Here is an 18,189-nt window from a genome sequence, read left to right on the forward strand (position 1 = left end):
CCCCCCCCCTAAAAAAAAAGCACCCCACCCCGCTGTGTGTCTGGGGTGCGGTGTCCTGCTCCGGGCTCCTCTGGACAAGAAAGGGAGGAAGCTGCTGGAGATGGTCCAGCAGACGATGAGGGGTCTGGAGCAGCTCTCCTAGGAGGAGAGATGGTGGGAGCTGGCGTTAGTCTGGGGAAGACTGCGAGGGCGTCTCATCAGTGCCTATAAAAATCTCCCAGGGGTGCCAAGAGGATGGTGCCAGACTCTTCAGTGGTACCCAGCGACAGGATGAGGAGCAATGGCCGTAGACACAAAACACAAGAAGTTTCACCTCAACAGGAGGAAAAACGTCTTCATGTTGAGGGTGGCAGGGCTCTGGAACCAGCTGCCCAGGGAGAGCGGGGAGCCTCCCTCTCTGGAGACATTCCAAACCCACCTGGAGGGGTTCCTGTGCCACCTGCGGTGCCCAAAACCCCCAGGGCAGCCGTGTGGGGACTGTGAAATGAGCAATTTGATGGAGCAAAGCTCACAGAGGGTTTCTGTAGGGGAACCATCACCAAGCTGGGGAGAGGCGCGAATCCAGGTGGGAGGGAAGATAGGGATGCCTGGGGTGTCCCGAGGTGAGGAGGTGTCACTGATGGGACCAAACAGGCAGGGACAGACCCATAGCTAATGGAATTTAGCCCAAATTTATGCTGGAGGTAAGAAAGCGGAGAAGGGAGGCAAAAGGGCTAAGGGCAGGGAAAGCAAGGAGGAGGGAGCAAGGTTTTGTTTCTTTCTTCATCAAGGGGAACCTCCTGTTAGGCCAGGCCAGAAGTGAGTCAGTGGAGGGAGAGGCACCAGAGGAAGCCTGGCAGACAGTAACGAGGTGAATAAACAATGTATTTAAGCACTATCGTCCTCAAAGTGAAAGTGTTTTAGTGGAAAATATTTTGATTTTAAAACCAGCAGCTACAGTTTCTGTTTTGCTCAGCTGAGAGTATGCTTTGGTAATATATCAGCATGAAAATGGCCAGCACAGACGCTGGGGTTTGATACGGATGTGTGAGGTACAAAAAAGCACATCTCGGCTGCACAGAGCATTTACAACGTTACAAACGTTTTCTCTCTTCCCCACACTGATACCTGCTCTTGCAGCCTGGCAAGGCACCTTAAAGGCACATAATAAATACCATTGGAAATTTGTTGTCGAATCGCTTGTTCAGAAGGTTTTGAGGTGCAGTGTTATTGTTTTTCTTTAAAAAGAAAAAAACACGGGGAGATGCTTTGTGACGATTTTAGGCACAATTCCCCGTCAGTGACAGTAAATCAGCATGGATCACATACACTGCACATCTTGGGTGTCTTTATTTTTTTTTTTTTAATATATTTTGTTTGTCTTCCTCTGCCAGAAAATCCCTGTGCATTAGTAACTGTGATCCAGGGTAGGCTGGGCTGGTGGGGTGGCTCTGTGGAGGCAGATTTGCCTCCTGACTAAACATTTTGGCTCCAGGCAGAGGCAGCTGCAGAGATCAGCAAACATCCCTGTGCCCTTTTCTGAGCACTAAAAAGGTGTGAGGACAGAAGCTCATACTGGGACTCCCTGGCCTAAACACAAATGAGATCTGGCATGGTTTTTGCCACTGTTTCCACCATCCATTCTCCAGCTCTCCCAGAGCCCAGAAGTGAGTCTGTGCAGCCACACACTGCACTTCTTGTTTCAGTCCACTGCCCTGTCCACTCCATCTCCAAGGAGCTCTGCCTGACAGTGGCAAATCTGCTCGCTGCATCTTTGCAACACACCCTCTGGGTAAAAGTGGTACACAGAACCTCTGGGGCTGGATTTCTGTGGATGCTCAGCACTTCTTAACTCCAGTTTAAACCAGTGGCAGTTCTAGGAGTTATTTTTTCACTGAATCGGGTGCCTGGCTCTCTTGTAATCTCCTCCCCTTCTCCAGGGTCCCAATTCTTTACAGATTAACCTGCAATGGAGGCAGAGGGTTTCAAAATCAAAGCCCCTATCGAGTTCTGACACCCAGCTAAGTTGTTTCCATGTTTCTCTCATCCTTTTCTGTTGACTTAAAATAAGGTGCTGTTTTTGTGCAGACCCTGGCAGCTGGGGTTGCTGTGGTCACCTGCAAGATGTTTGCATCCCTCAGACCGTTCTGAGATCCTCCACCATGCTGCTCTTTGCTTGTAAAGTGGATTGGCACCTCTCTGAAGGACAGGTATGCGTTCTTTGAACCTTCAGTAAAAATAATTTGGCTCAGAGCCAAGTCTAAAACACTGGATTATAGTTTTGACCTGAAGCATAGATGACAAAATGATAAATTTGCAAAACTCAGGCATTTTTCAGAGCACATGAATTCAATGGGAGTAATACCACCAACTTCAAAGGGAGCAGGATGGAACCTGTAATGTATAGCCCTAATGACTACAATCAAATAAACTCACTTTGCCTGGGTTTTCTACCACCTTTAGCCTCATGTGTGTGTCTGTGCACTTTCATGTGTGTGCCAAAGGAGTGGATTCAGGGTGCTGCCATTTCAAATCTGCTAGATTGGTGAAAATATAAATAATGATGCAGGGTGGCAAGATCTGGGGCATCTGGTCTGCTTGTTTCCACAAATCAGTAAGGGAAGTGAAGAACTGAGAACCCTGAGAGGTGAGATTATAGTCTTAGTGAAGCCTTCAGAAATATTTAGACTTAATTCAAGCTGTTTGTGGCAACTGATGTTTTCTTATTTACTTGAGGTGCGGCTCGATTTGGTTAAAAATGGGTGTGGAATAGCATATTTTTGGGGAAGCACATAACCCTAGAATGACATGTTTGTATCCTATTTATTTTATATTCTTTTTGCTGTGTCTGGAACACTACACAGTGTCAGCAGTAGCTCATTTGTCCCCTCTGGTTGGTTCTTAACCTGACTCACTCTCCCTGCAGTTACAGGTAGGGACAGAAGAGGATGCAAGGTATGGTAATAACCTCTTATTTAACTCAACTAAATTTCTTTTTTTGGCTAATTTTCACCTGTGCTTGGTCATCACTGACCAAATTGCTCTGATTTGCAAGCTGTGAATGCTTATTTTCGGGGAAGAAAAAGAGGAATTTTCTTTCTGAGTTCCATTTCAGAGGGGTTAAAGTTTTTTAAAAAATCAAAATAAAATAGGAATGTCAGTTTCGATCAACAACTACACCAACCCAAAATACACCCAGAGGTCTCCTCCAGCCACAAGCTGGTGGTGTCATGGTGTGAGTGCTGACCACCAGCATGTCTTGAAATGAACAGGTAACGTCCCAGAATACTGAGCTGGGAAAAAGGAGGATCTGGAAAAGGGGAGTGGCTGCATTTTTGCTTGAAATGCACGATGAAGCTATGCCCCCACCTTATCTCTCCTCTTTAAAATCTGTGTATAGTTGGAGCATATTTTCTTCAAAACCCAAGTGTTTCATCAAATCCCAGCTTTGCCTTTGAATTCAGGCTGGAGAAGGAAACTGGTTTAAAAAGTTGAACCCCCAGCAAAATGCTGGTATAAAAGCAGGAAATTTTTCTCAAGAAATACCAAGAATATTTTTTCCTTCTTCTGGAGTAATCAAATGATGCAGCACACTGATTTGCACTGATGGAAATGAGGCTAAATTGTGAATGGTTTAGAAGCTGATGCAGGAAAAGACTGGAACATGTGCCTAAATTGAAATAAGTAAGTATACCGGAATTACTCATGTGCCTAAAAATTAAATATCTGTTTAAATACATTGCTAAACTGGAGCCTAAGGGTATGGTTTAAAGTTAAGGCTAAACTAGTCTAGACAGTAGCTGTTGCTGAAAGTGATTTTTCTTCTCCTGGTTGACTTCCCTGAAATGTCCATCCTGGAGTAAAACCAACACAGCTTGTTGACAATAACAGCTACTTCCTCAACAGCTTTGAAAAGCATCCATTCTCATAAAAATGAAAGTAAAAGTCTCAGCTAATGCTAAAATCCACAGAGATGGGCTGGAGTCAGCTTTTGTGCTAACATGCAGCCCCTATTTGATTTCACAAGCTCCAGCCTGTTGGAGACAGAACAGAGGGGAGCAGTTCTCACGCTGACTGGGATGCTTTTATTTCCTGTGCTCGTGGGCTCTTCCATCCTGCCAGTGATAGCCAGGGGGAAGGGAACAGCAGAGAAAATGTGTCAGTGAAACCAAGCTGGCTGCAAAGCAAGTGAGAGGAGACAGAGTGCTTTGGGATGCTGGCCCCTCTCAGTGGGATGCAGGAGATGCTGGAGTTTTGGGATGCTCACTCCTGTCTCCTGCAAGACTGACTGGTTTTTTTCTGGAGTAAAGCCACAGAGACTGAAGGGTGCCCACCTGACACAGAGGCACGTGGACTCTTGAGAAGGTTGAGGCTTCCTGGACACACCCCAAGAAGTCATGGGCTGGGGCAGGAGATGCTTGCAGAGCTGTCTGCACTTTTCAGGGTGGTGGTAGCAGATCTCAGTCTCTCACTGCAGACATTGAATGGCAGCAGAGGTCTGAGGACCCCAGGTATCCCTCAGGCAAGTTTTCTGTGGAAGGAGGAAGACTGGGGCCTGTGGATTTCCATCATGGACCATTTGTGCTGCTGTTCAGCACTTGGCTGCCTGCCTGTAAGGGCTTTGTGATAAGACCCTGAGCAATGATCTAGCAGGTTTTTAATCAGATGTTTCCATTGGCTTTAATATGTTGTACCCATCAGATTAGAGTCACTCAGCAGACCTCCAGCCTTCCACACAGTGTCTCATTTATCCTTGCTCCTGCCATGTGCCCAGCTCTGCTCTGCTGACGTTGGTTCTGGTTGTGCAGTCCTGCTGTGGGGTTTTTATTTTTTTTTATTTTTTTTTGGGGGGGGGGGCAGGGGATGGGGGGAGTGGTGCAATTAGCCTGGTTGAAGCAACTAGGCCAAGGAACATCAAGCAGTAAAATAAAGTCTTGATGACATATTTGAACTCTTGGATACCGTGGGTTATCTGATCTGCAAGGTCACTGCTATTGTCTGGGAAAGTTTAAAAGAATATGCTCCAGTTTCAAGCTTAAAGGGCCCTTCTTGACAATTTTAGGATGCAAATTCGGTTTTTCTGTACCTACATGCAGTTGGTGAGTGTTTCAGACTATTTAGTACCTGTATTTTTATTTCCTTTTCTTTTAACTGCTCATCAAAAGCAAACAGAATAGAATTAGTTTTAATGAACAGAAGGAAAAAGTGACTCCAGGAATGAAATGTAGAAAGGAAAATAGCAATAATATGAAAATGGGAAACCTACAAAGAACTTAAACATTCCTTTTAATCATTTAAGCTGTCATCAGTAGCAGAAATAAGGAATTATATTTCAGACATAACTTATACCAGGCATGCCTTAAAAAGAAAAAGGCAGATTGATAGTGCCTGAAGAGTCCGTGCCTGGGAATAAAAAAGTGCAGAATTAGGCCCTGGGAAGCCAAGTTTCTTTTCCACTGTTCAGTCTGTAGAAGAAAAGAAATGATGGCCCTTGATCTTTAGCAGCTCTAACAGATGGACTTGGGGAAGCAGGAGGAAAATAACATCGGTGACAGCTTTGTCCTTCTGTCTTTCTGAAAAGTCAGAATGTTAGAAGCTATTCCATTTCAAAGATTCGTTATGGGTATGATTAGCTTAGCAGCGTTCTCCTGTAATACAGATCATAAAGCCCCGGCAGAACGGAATCGAATGCTAAAAATGTTGCATAATAACTTTCACAGACCATTAAGCTTTAAGGCTACAGCGTGGGAGTTTGCTACAAAGAGACCCTCTTACAGCAGCAGATACTTTAAGTGAGAGGTATTTCCCACCCCGGGCTTTATTTGCTGCCAAGTCTGATTTCTGGCTGTGTTTATGTTCCTATATGGGCTGGCTTAGCTTGGCAGTGGGGTTGCTGCAGTGGCACGAGCAGAGCTATAGGAAGGGATTGGGCAGGCTGTTATTTTCCTTTCATGGGAAGCTGAAAATGTAAACTCCTGGCCATTTTATCCTTGCTGGCTGTAGCAGAGCATCCCCCTTCTGTTTCCCTCCTATTATAATAACAGCATTATTCAGCAGGATGAGGTTCCTGGTGTGTTTCATACCGCTCTCTGTGCTGTTGGGAACAAGGATAATGCACTCCCTTGCCTCAGGGATTATGAATGCAGTGTCCTTAAGGAACATGCAGTTTATCTACAAAGCAATGCACTGCTTGTGCCATAAAAATTCCTTATCACCCGGCAGGAATATGGATTCAGATCCATTTGTTTGGCTCTCCATAGGTATCAGAGTTTAAGGAAGGAATCCTATTGCCTTGCCATTGTCTCCTTGGGCTGGTTTTACCCTGGTATAATTCCATGAAGCTACTTCTGACTCAGGTTGGGCAGGTGGGGAATGATTGAGAGCGTGGACTTGATGAAGTTACAGTGATAGCAAAACGTGAGCTGGAGTCTCAGGCGGGGAAAATCTTTCATTTTCCATTGATAAAAAGTTTATGATTAATCACTGGCTTGATTACATTACCCTTTAATTAAGCTTGTTAAGTGCCGAAGAGTGGGGATGTTGGCGTGCTTTTCCTTCACTATCTCCTGATCCTGGCTCTGCTGGTGTGATTTTATAGAACTGTAGGATCATTTAGGCTGGAAAAGATCACCAAGTCCAACTGTTAAAAAAGGTCTTGCAGTGATTTCCCCTTACTGTAAGACTTCCCAGCCATTCATCGGAAAGCAAAAATGTAGGTGAAAAAATGTGTTGGTTTCAAACCTTGGGATTTTCTTCCACAGAAAACTGCTGATTCTAAGCACAGATCTACAGCACAGGCAGCTGATCCCAGTAGTTTGTTGTAAACGTCCTCGTACCTCACAAGCTCACCAAAAACGCCACCACTGACTGCAGGAGAACCAGGGCTGAGTGTGGCAGCTCCTCAGCACAGACCACACGGATCAGTGTAGTTTCATCCCAAGCCACGGGAGCCAGTTCCATCTCTGGTGAGAAAGGTCCTGGCAAGATCAAGAGACAGAATGAGAAAGGGAGAATTTTAGTTCTGAGCACGGTACCTGGGAGAAGAAAACATTTCAAATCTCAGCATGACTTCCCTGCAGAAAGAAAGGGTGTTGATGATGCCTGGGCTGAAAGACGCTGCTCCCTGAGGTCTGGGATTCTTTCTGACAACGAGCCATTTTAACCCCTTTGCTTTTTTTCCTAGCCCTGCTGGTGCTTTCCACTGAATCATGCCCTTGTGATAACTGTGGTGAAGCACCGTGCTCCTCGAAGATCTCCCCCATTCCCACAGTGCCTTCAGCCCAAGAAAAAACAGTCTTGACAGGAATCCCAGCAGGACTCTTGAGCTCCTGCACTGGGAAGTGAAAATTCAAGCGCCACATGTGGAACTTGCAAGTGCAGCTTCCCTTTGTCCCAGCCTACCCTCTGTGCTAGGCAAATGTTTTCTGACTGGTGGTTATTATCCTTCCAGCAGAAATGTAGCAGCAATAAAGTGTTATTTGAAATATCACCAACCAAAGGAAAGGCCAGGGCGCTGTGCTTCAGGAGGGCTCCCTCACAGAAGTGCAGGAAGCCTCAGCTCCTTTTGTCCTGAGGAGGATTTGGTGGCTGGGCTCAGTTAGGAATGGCCAGGGAACAGGGTGATGGAAAGGAGCCAAACCCCCTCCGGACTGGGTGCCCTCACAGTACCTCAACACCCCTGAAAATCCAAACTCTCCCCACTTTCACAAGCCATTCACTGCCTAGAGAGACAATCACTCCCAAACCAGGACAGACTGAGACCTTTGATGGTGTCAGCCTGAAGATAAGGAGGGGACCTGCCAAGCCAGATGTTGGTTTCACTTCTTGCCTAGCAGGCAGCCCCTGGGGCATCCAGCCTTCTACAAGTCACCCTCAAAAAAAGTCACTGCTAAGATTTACCCACTAGAAATCGCAGGCAGGAGCTGGAAGAGGGCAGGGATTAGGCCACAGGGCTGTTACCCCACTCTGAGTTCAGCCTTCTGTGGCTGGCAGTGACCATTGTGGGGAGACGGCGCTGTCAAACTTCCAGTCCTCACTCCAGCTGGTGTGAGGAGCTCCTGGAAACACCAGTCAGACACAGGTCTTTTCTGCTCCAGTGCATCTTCTTAGCAGGAAAACCAGATTCTCAACTCAGCCTGCATCTTCTTCCCTGCCCTTCTGACAGAAGAGTGTTTAGAAACCCTCTCTGCCGCCTTTGCTCCCAAGCTGAGGGAGCCCAACCAGCTCGAGGCCCTGGCTCCATTCATGGCACAGTTATCTCGTATGTCTGGCTCAGCTGATCAAGAGAGAGATGGAATTACACCCAGGTATGCAATTTTGGACTAGTTTAAGTGATATCACGCAATAATAGTAATGATAATGATGGTAATATCTTATACCATATGTGAGAAAAATTAGCTATTGTCTCAGGACGTACCTGACGAGCAGCACAATGCAGTGTTATGTGCTCAAGAGAGAGAATGCAAGTTGCTTCACTCATTTTTGTCTCAGCCTAGGGCTTAAATCTGGGAGACAGAATCGTCTGCATGAGAAATGTGGCATGAAGCATCAGCCCAGGCTGATAGGAGCTGCAGGCTCCCGCACAGCCCACACCAACGATAGCACTATCAGATGGAAAGGGGTTATACACAAAGTGTAGCCTTGCAGCCTCAGCTGAGTATCTTTGCAATGGTTTCCCACATCACTTAACAGCTTGTTTAACCCATCATGATTAACCAGCAGGCTCTGCAAGAATTTCCCACAATCAGTAAAAATGCAGCAGAAGGCCTGAAGGACCACGGTAGAGGGCAAACACAGTGATGAACAGTAAGTGTGTGTTCATGCCTCTCCTGAAAGGTACCCACAGCTATCTGGGTTCCAAAGTGCTGTAAATTCCTTGCTAGTATTTTAGTTTCAATCCTTTCCACATATATTGCAGTCAGGTTTAGGAGAAGCAGCAGAAATCTTCATTGTTGAAGTCCTATTACACGTATGGCAGAGCTCTGCAAAGCCACAGTTTTTTCTCAGGCTGCACAAATTATCTGTTATCTCTCTGTCATTCTCAGAAAAAGACTTGATCATGAAGCGATTGCAGTGAGGTCTTTTGCTTGAGTCTGTAAAGACTTCCATGAAGTGTGGCAGTGGATAAATGCCTTATCTGGTATGCCAACTTATTTTACATTAAATTCACTTGGAGAAAGACAGCATGTTTGTTTTATGATGCTTTTCACCTCCTTTTTGCCATGCACCTTTGCCTGCTTACTCCTTTGCAAAGTTTGGCACTTGGTAATGGATCTGCCAACCACGCAAGTTGGAAAATTTCCCTCTCTGTTGTTAAGATCAATGGTTTCTTCTCCTTCTAATTGCAAACCGCTTTCTTTATCATGAAAATTTTAGATTTCCATAAATAGCCATCCTGAAGCCTAAGTGAATGCTAAGCAAAACTAAAAACAAAGTGAGAGGAAGTACAATGAGCAGAAATAACCCAAATGCAAAGCCTGAATTCTTTCAGGAGGTGCTGAGCATCCCTGAGAGCTGCTTGCATTGATAAAGTTCAGCAGTGGAGGTGCAAAAGCATCCTACAAGGCCTCTTTAAAACAGCCCCTGTCAAGCCTGCCTTCTTAGATCAAAGTCCAAAGCTCTGCTCTATCGAGCCACAAAACTTCAGTCACAGAGATGCAGGAAGGAAGGGCTGGCAGATGAAGGTGACAGATAGCAGAAGTGCTTCTTAGAGAGAACTCTAGTTACTTAAATGATGTTCAACTTAAATACTGCCTTTCCATAACTCATCTCCTGGAACCCCAAAAAATGTTATTCCACCCAGAGAGCTGGCGCAGGGTACGTCAGCAGTGAGGTAATATTGACAGACAAACACAGCCATTGTATTCACAAATGCTCTCCTTACAGAGCAAAGAGCATTGTGGCAGCATATACTTACTGCCAGCATGGTAGACTGCAATGTAATCAGTGCCTTGGATGCATTGGGAACACAAACAAAAATAGATTAGCTAACAACCCAATTGTATTTATCTTGCCTGACGGGGCTCGCTCTGTAGTGAGTCACTTTCTGATCTAATGGCGCTGCCATCCCGGGTGTTGTGGGCAACGGCTGCTGCTGGCAGCAGGAGCTCGAGCAGCCCAAATGCTGCCGAGGCAGAGCAGTGCTGGCGTGTCCGAGGCAGCAGCGTGAGCACCGAGGCTGGTCCCCAGGAGATGCAGTGCGACCAGCAGCTGCACTCCCCGAGCCGGGAATACTCGGCCTCCCGGGGTCCTTACGGGTCTCACGGGGCTTTTGTGGGAGCAGAGCTGTTTTCCCAGGTGGGATCGCAGCCTCCTCCTCGTGTTGTCCATGCTCTGCTGGCTGCAGAATCCCTCACCTCCAGAGTCCCGGGCGGGAAGAGCAAAATCCTTGCTCTGCTGACCCCGGGAGTGCTGGAAGCCCTGGGATGTAGCCGAAGGTCACCTTCAGCCACCCTGCTGAACCCTGTCTTTATCTGCCCTGAGGTGAGGGCCTCCCAAGCAGCCAGCAGAGCATGGACGAGTCAGTACCCCAAGGATTTCTCCAGGAGCCTGGGTGGTTTTGCTGGCCACGGTCTGCTCCACCCAGCGAGCTCAGGCACGTCTCCATGACCTGCATGACTTTGGGATCCACAGCACTGACGGATCTATTTGTTGGTAATCAATGGGGATGTGCAGGAAACTGTGTCTCCCAGCACCTCTGCTTTGAGGATTAAAAGCACCTCGCGTTCATAATGAGAGTAATTAACCTTGTTTGAAAATAGTTGTCAATTTAATGCTAAATAAGAAAGCTTTGCGTTGAGGTCATTCGGGTTCCAGGTGAAAACGTGCTATGGAAGACAAATATTCAAAGCAAGAATGGGCATGAATGTGATTGGGCTTGATTCTGATCAAGTTTACATTTGTTTAAAGGCCCAGCCCAAAGCCTGTGAAAGTCATTTGGAATAAATCAGCTGGAGTCAATGGGATTACCCTACTGTCAGCCCGGTATGGGTGAGATCAAACCCCAGATCATTATCTTCTTGTGGTTTTCCTTTTCCCACATTGAGAGGGAGTCAGCGCGAAGGGCCATTGATTGTTTTGTAAAACATCCTTTGGATTCAGGGGCAGTCTGCCAGCCTACAGGATATGGCCCATAAAGCCACCGGGATGCTGAGGATTCCTCCCTCTGGATGTGCCGCATCTGCCTGGCTTCGCTGCCAGAGGTAATCAGAGAGTTAACAGCTTTGGCACAGGGAGCCGATTGACGGTGGGAGAGCCCAGCCAGGCTTTAAAACACAAAGCAAAAGGATGAGTTAAACCACCGCATTCTTCTCGGGAACGCTGATGGGTGACAGTTGTCTCTTATCACCTCGGTCTCTCGCTCTTTCATCAGAACCAATTACTTCGTTTCTCTTCTTGTGCGCGACTGGTGATGCTTTCATGGAAAACAAGCCCATGGAAATGCTGAATACCAGTAAGTCAGGAGAAGGGAAGGATGCAAACCTGCAGTTTTCCCATGGCCTGAAAATGACTCCCTCCCTGGCTTAGGGCAGCCACAGGTATGCTGTTAATTTTAAGTCCTCTTGCCAGAAGGCTATAAAATGTCTTTTCATCTTACGTTACATAAGTATCCAACAAATAAGAAGACTGTTATTACAAAGGCAACCACACCGAAAAAAGGCTTCATTTCCTCTGAAAACCTGCATTAAAGACTTCTGATGTCTCTGTGGAGCTTGTAGGTTGCTGGGCACTGTTGGAGAGGAAAATCCATTGGATTGGGGTTTTTTTTTCTTTCCAAAAAAGAAGTAAATCTGATGCAACATCAAATCGGAATGCTGTGAGGAACCACCCGTGTGATAAATGTACTGTTAATCATGGTGATAATTTGCTCTCAAAGACCAGGATATATATTCTTTCAGCTTAACAAGCAGCATTCTGGAAAACAGCGCTAATATTAAGCACTCTCTAATTAAACATCTCAGGGATCCTTCTGAACTAGGCAGAAAATATCTATACATGTCAGGAGTGGAAACTGCGAGGCGCTGAGCACATCTTAAAAACCACAACTGAGTCTGACGATGCTCAGGAATTGAGAGAAAGTGCTCAGCAGCCACAGAAAGGGTCTTCAAAATCCTTATGCTTCTTGTCATCAAGGAAATAATTCTGCTTGGCTTCACTGGGTGCTGAATGGTTGCTTTGCACTTTGACCCGGTTTTCTCCAGCGTAACAACGTGTGGTTTTGGGCCAGTGAGGCAGACATTGCAACAGTGAGGTAAGGCACAGGAGGATGCCTCTGTGGAGGTGATTCAGCACACATTCAGTACCTCTCAGCAATTCAGGCATTCTTCCTGAAGTTGTTTCGTTGTGTTGTACCCTTCTACATCTTCACAAATTGATTAGCATCAGGTATATTTGGAATATGTCCTAAATCAGTTAACTTTCAGGCAGTAAGGCATCCTCACCTGCTCATTTCACAGGGAAAAAAACAAAACCCCAAACAATAGAAATGTTCACGTGCGTGTTGACATCCTGCTTGTGAACCAATATTGTCACAAGCAATAGGCTTGGAGAGAACAGTCCAATCAATGAATATGAACTGACTTACACTGAGCCGAAATTAGATCCAATATCCTGATTGAAGTTATTACAATTAGCTAAATAAATACACAAGCCCAGGTAATTAATTTTGTGGTACCACGGTGCATGGAGGCCACCTCTGACACTGAGAGACATCTATACTAAGCACTGAAAATACATCCAGTAAGATACAGCCCCGATCCTGAACAGCTTGCTGCTCATACAGACAAAAGGAACAAAGGACTGGGGACAGAAATCATTCTTTATTGCCTCCATGTCAGAGAAGCTGGCCCAGAGAAATTGAATTGTCTTGCCCAACACTGTATAAGAATTATTTGGCAGGACTGAGAAGCAAATGGGGAACATCAGTATCCACTTCACGGGTCTGCCCGCCCTTTCTCTAGCACAAACTCTTTTTTTTTTTGTTAACCAGGAGGCTTCTCAGGCACAAGACAGCCCTGGACTCCTGTTTCTTTACATTATATTCCTACCCCTTTCAAGCACAGCACGGTACATACAAGCAGGAGCTTTTGGTTTCTGAGGTCTTTGGTGAGCCTGTGTCCTGTCCACCTCACCTCTGCTCCTTATTAACCAATTATATTTCTTCAGCAAAAACACAAGGCCTCAAAAGCACAAATCCATGAGCATCCACATTTCTGCTGACGGCTTTCACTTGGTTCAAGAGCTCCTACACATTCTTCCTTAAACCTGGGAGTCAAGCTTTGCCTCCTTTGTGTACATTTGGAAACCAGTGGAGTAGAGAGAACTTTGCAAATCTCACTGCAAGGGGAGCAAATGTGTCTTGTAAATCTCGTAGTGGCATCTTCAAGTGTTACAGACCCAAATCCAAGACATTTGCTTTGGCCTTTCGCCCTCAACTGTCTCTCAACCTCAATGGTAAAATGGTGGTGGCTTTAATTTAATCTAGAATTTAATCTTCTTCTCCAGACAAGTAGTTCACTGTTCTCAAAGCTTCTTTCCCCCTTTTTCTGCAGAGAACAAACCTGAGGGGAAGGCTGAAAATCTGAGGTCTCAAAAGTACCATTCCTATGTCTTTAACTTCAGATTTGTGTTCCAGACCTTGATAGATTCATTTTGCAGTCAATCAATCATCGTTTGGGTTTGAGGAGGTTTGAAAAATTGGCTCGAAATAAATCGTCTGTTCTTCTTGCAGTCTTAACTACGGAGGTATTTGTAGTGATTCTGTAATGAAGGTTTCTGCTTCCAGCAGTTTAGCTATAAAATATGACTTTATGTGAATCATTGAGTCCATCTGGAACTCCAGCAAGTCAATGTCTGTGCCATCTTCCCAGCCATAAAATTATTTTCTGCCTCTTTGCCAGACTGAAAGTTCTAGGAAAGGTCCAATTGACAAATTACAGAACACTGCATCAAACAATAATGTTTCTCCCAGATAGCCACATGTCTGAAACAAAATTTTCCTTTGGGTAGCATGGATATATAATTTGAATGCATGCTTATTTCCTAGTTCTGGAATATTTTTTTAACTGAAATCCTGCAGCTATAAGAACTGAAGGAAAAGATGGTCTGGACATCTCCCTTTTTGATGCCTCCTGGCTGTGAGAGTGAAGAAAAAAATAATCCTCTGTGTTTGATGGATGCAAGAACGAGGTTTCCAACCATGGAAAAGCCTTTAGAGACACAAATGAGGTTGTGATGCCTGGCCCCAGTGTCATCCATCTTGGAAAACCTGGTTTTACTATTTCAAACAGGTGGGAAACTGCAGTTTCAAAACAGGCGCTACTGCAGTGTTTCAGCAAAACATCTCGTGATTTCAAAGGGAAATCTAATATTGGTCCTGGATCCCGTGCAAATTCCTTCAGGTGCCAACACCTCTGCCTGTCACAGTGGTTTGGTGCTCAGACCTGGAGCATGCAGCTGCCCCACGGGCTGCACGTGGCCACGATGACCCTGAACCCAGGGTGCCACTGCAAGGAGAAGTCCTCAGCCATGAATGAGAGATATTTTCCATTTTCAGCTCCCTGTCATGTGAATGGAAATTGTGCAACTTGCTCAGGCTGGTGCAGTTTAGGACTGTGCATTTGCTGGTGTGAACAGGAACACGGAGCTGTTTTCTGTTTCCTGTGTTTGAACGTGGTGCAAACATGATCCGGGCCTTCTGTAGCGCTGCTCGCTGAGACACTCTTTCTTTAGGAAAGCAATTCGGGAAGAACAACAAAGAATTCTTCCTTGCAGAAAAGGTTTGTGGTTGCCTTGCCAGCTCTCAAAATTAAAACTATGTTCCAGTCAAAAATGCCTATTCAGGCTGACATCAAAGAGAAAAATGCGAGCAGGTCAGGGAGTTTAATTTCCATGGCACTCGCATTTGTGATTCACATGTCGGGCGCAGTAATGACTTACATGCCCATTGGCAACAACGGAATAGAGGGCCAGTGTGGACACAAAGGGACGGGATCCCGAGGTAGCAGGAAGGGGACGGATTCCGTGTGGGCTGGGATGCGCGGAGCCCATTGAAGTCGGGCAGTGTCACTCGGAGCACGGGCCGCTGGTCTTTCTCACAGCGGCGTTTCCATCAATGAGAACCTTGTGGAGCCCCCTGGGCTGGGTTGAGCCTTTTGGGAATGATGCTTGAGGGGGGCCTGATGCCGTGAGGGCTCCTTTTCATTGTCCAGAGACCGGGTCCTTGTAAATACGCTGAACATAGTGGGTGACTCCCAAAAATCTGGGTCTTGGGGCTTATTTCCTGAATCCTTTGAGGTGTGTTTTCATACCAACTTTGTAACTTCTCAAAATCTCCAGTCCAGGTGAAGGGTTGTGTCGTGAGGTTTGAAAGCAGGAGGTATGTAAACTTTTTAACAGTGTCTGTGTATTCTCCTACTACTCCTTATTTGCTTTTCTCATGGGATGATCCAAGTAGGCATTACACACTGTTGATAAATAGATTTTCAGCCCATTTCATTTAACCATTACTGCATTTCCATATCAAAGATTCTACACTTGGCATGCCCGAGCCTATTTTATTTGTAATCTGTTCTCAAATGAGGAGTTTGGAATGTTTTTTTCATTATGTGTTTCAGCTGCCATGTACTGCCCTCGTGTTATTTTTGAAGATGAGATCTTATACGCTACCTCAAGTCATTCTACAACTCATTGGCTCTTATTTATTCTGGCCTCCTAATCTAACACAATTTCTGTGTTGAAACTTGTTGCTATTTTTTTTCCAAGGATACACCATAGGATGTTAAGCATGTGCTGTATATCAAAGTGCAAATATAAACTAGTTGATAGTCTCTAGTCACACCCTGGATAGGTGTGGCATTTGGGAATTTTTCACTTGCTGGCTGGAGATCAGAATGTGCTTAACATGGTTCCATACACAGCTGGGAGAGAACTGGTTGGGGCTTTTTGGGGTTTTGGTTTTGGGGTTCGGGTTTTTTAATTTTTATTTAAATTTTTCATGCATGCTGTTCGAAGGGTTGGGAGCTAAATAGTTGTACTGTTTCCAGAAACAGATTTTTACATGTTTGGCTATATTTAGAGCTGCATTTGGGAGATTTGAGGTACGATAATCCAGTGCCTCACTGTCTTTCCTTTTCTCTTTCTATCACTCCGTGATGGACAAGCTTGATTCTAGTGTCAACCTAAGGCATGGTGCAGAGCTGTACCACTCCAAGAGAAACTCCAAGGAGGAAGTATGACTCAGAGGGCTGCAATTCCTTCCACAGTTCCTCCTTGTTCCAGCCAGGGAAGTAAGTTACTTCGGTATTTGAGCTGCTAGGCTAAAGCTTGCTTCTCCCCTGGTGCTCACAAGCCTCAGCTTGCAAGAGAGAGAGAAGAGGGACAAAGACCTGTGCTAGGATGAGGTGCCACCAACCTGGGAAAGGCCTGGGACCACTCAAGCCCCCTGTGGGGTTTCACTGCCACCCACCTTTAACACCAAGAGCCAACCACCCACCTTTTTATACTTAGAGACTGGCAGAGAACTTACAGGCAATTATTTTCTCACCAAACCAGAAGCACTAATTGGGGCATTCCTGGTGAAGTGTTTGAAATCAGTATTTTCTCACTGGTAGTGCCACTCTGAGGCCTGAGGACATGCCCTGATGTAGGGCCTGTTTGCAAATGGTGCACGTGACTCTTTCACCTGCCTGACATTCTGCTCAGCATCAACATGCTTTGGGGAAAAACATAAAATAATAATAACAATAATAATGAAATTCACAGCCCTTTTTTGAATACGCTTTTTCGCAGATGGCAGAAATGCTGTACTACGGAAGGATGTTCAACTGAGCACTATTTTTAAAGAACTTTTAGTATGGCAGTGAAATATTATGTTAGCTGAGGCAATGTCCACTGAGAGCACAGACTAAATACTGAAAGATAGAAGGGGCCAGGAAAACAAGAGAGAAATTTATCCATATGCACATCAGCTAGATGATCCAGGTAGGAATAAGACCTCAATACTTGTTATTAAACCCTCTAGGATTACCAGGGACAAGTTTTCAGGAAGTATTTTGCAGTTCAAAAAAAAGAAAAAAAAAACAACCCAAAACCAACAACAAAAAAACAACGGAACAAAACCAGGAGCAAGAATCAACTTCAGAAAACAGATCTGGCCCTCATGTGGTGTTCAGCAGCACAGATACACACACTCACACTTCCTGCCTGAGTTCTATCAGTGTCAAAAATAGCCTGTGAAAGAAGATTCAGGCTATTGGAGCAACTTCTGCTTTCAGCAAAGTAGACTGAAGCATGGGGCTGTTTATACCTCCATGTGGGACTTGAGGTACCCACATGTGTAAAGCTCCTCCTTTTGCTGTGAGCTTTGAATGGCAGCAGTGCTAATTCACCTGGGTACCTGACAGAGATCTCCAGACGGATGTAGAGAGAGAAACACCATTCACTTGAGCTGGTCTTTATTCCTACACCGAATGGAAATGATGTAAAGAAAGCCCGCAGCTCAAACGTGCAGAAGTTGCTTTTGTTTTGCATTGGTTTATTCAGGTATTTTAAACAGGCTGAGTTGAAATAATCAGTTGAGCCTTTCTGACAACTTTGTAAGAAAGCCTTATGTGGCCAATTCTTAATCAGCTGTATCATCAGACAACAGGCTAATTGTGTCCAATTACTGTGCACATTGTCCCCAGGTTGCAGATCACTTCCTGTGTTGAAACGACGACTTGAGAGCGATGTCCTCGTAGACAAGGCAATACCATCTTCCAGTCCTGCTGGGTCTCAAAGCAATCTGTGAGGACTCCCTTCGGCTGCCTGCCTGTGCTTAGCCAAGTTATTAGACACATTCAGGGTGCACTGAACTCAAACTCCTTCTAAGCTCCTGGATGGGTCTGAGTTCACATAGCCAGCTGATTTAGTCGTGTCTCTGGTGCTAACAAAAAGTGAATATACTGACCTGCCAGGAATGCTGCCTGGATAGGAGTGTAATGAATGTGCTTGGGTGTGTTTAATCATACAGATATGCAATGGGCACCTTTACCACTTCTGTAGCCTCTCTCTTGTTCTCAGTGCTTAGTCATATCCCTTTAGAAAGGGGATAATACTTTGGAAGAGCAAACACTCACATTTCTGAACACATAATCAATCAAAAATACGGCAACAGAGCCTTTAGTGGGCCAAGGTATGTACCCTTTCAAACAGAGGTAAATTCAAAGTAAT

Source organism: Corvus kubaryi, unplaced genomic scaffold, assembly GCF_017639235.1.
Source record: "Corvus kubaryi isolate FWS band 111438036 unplaced genomic scaffold, C.kubaryi_AGA036_p1.0 37201, whole genome shotgun sequence".
NCBI lineage: Eukaryota > Metazoa > Chordata > Aves > Passeriformes > Corvidae > Corvus > Corvus kubaryi.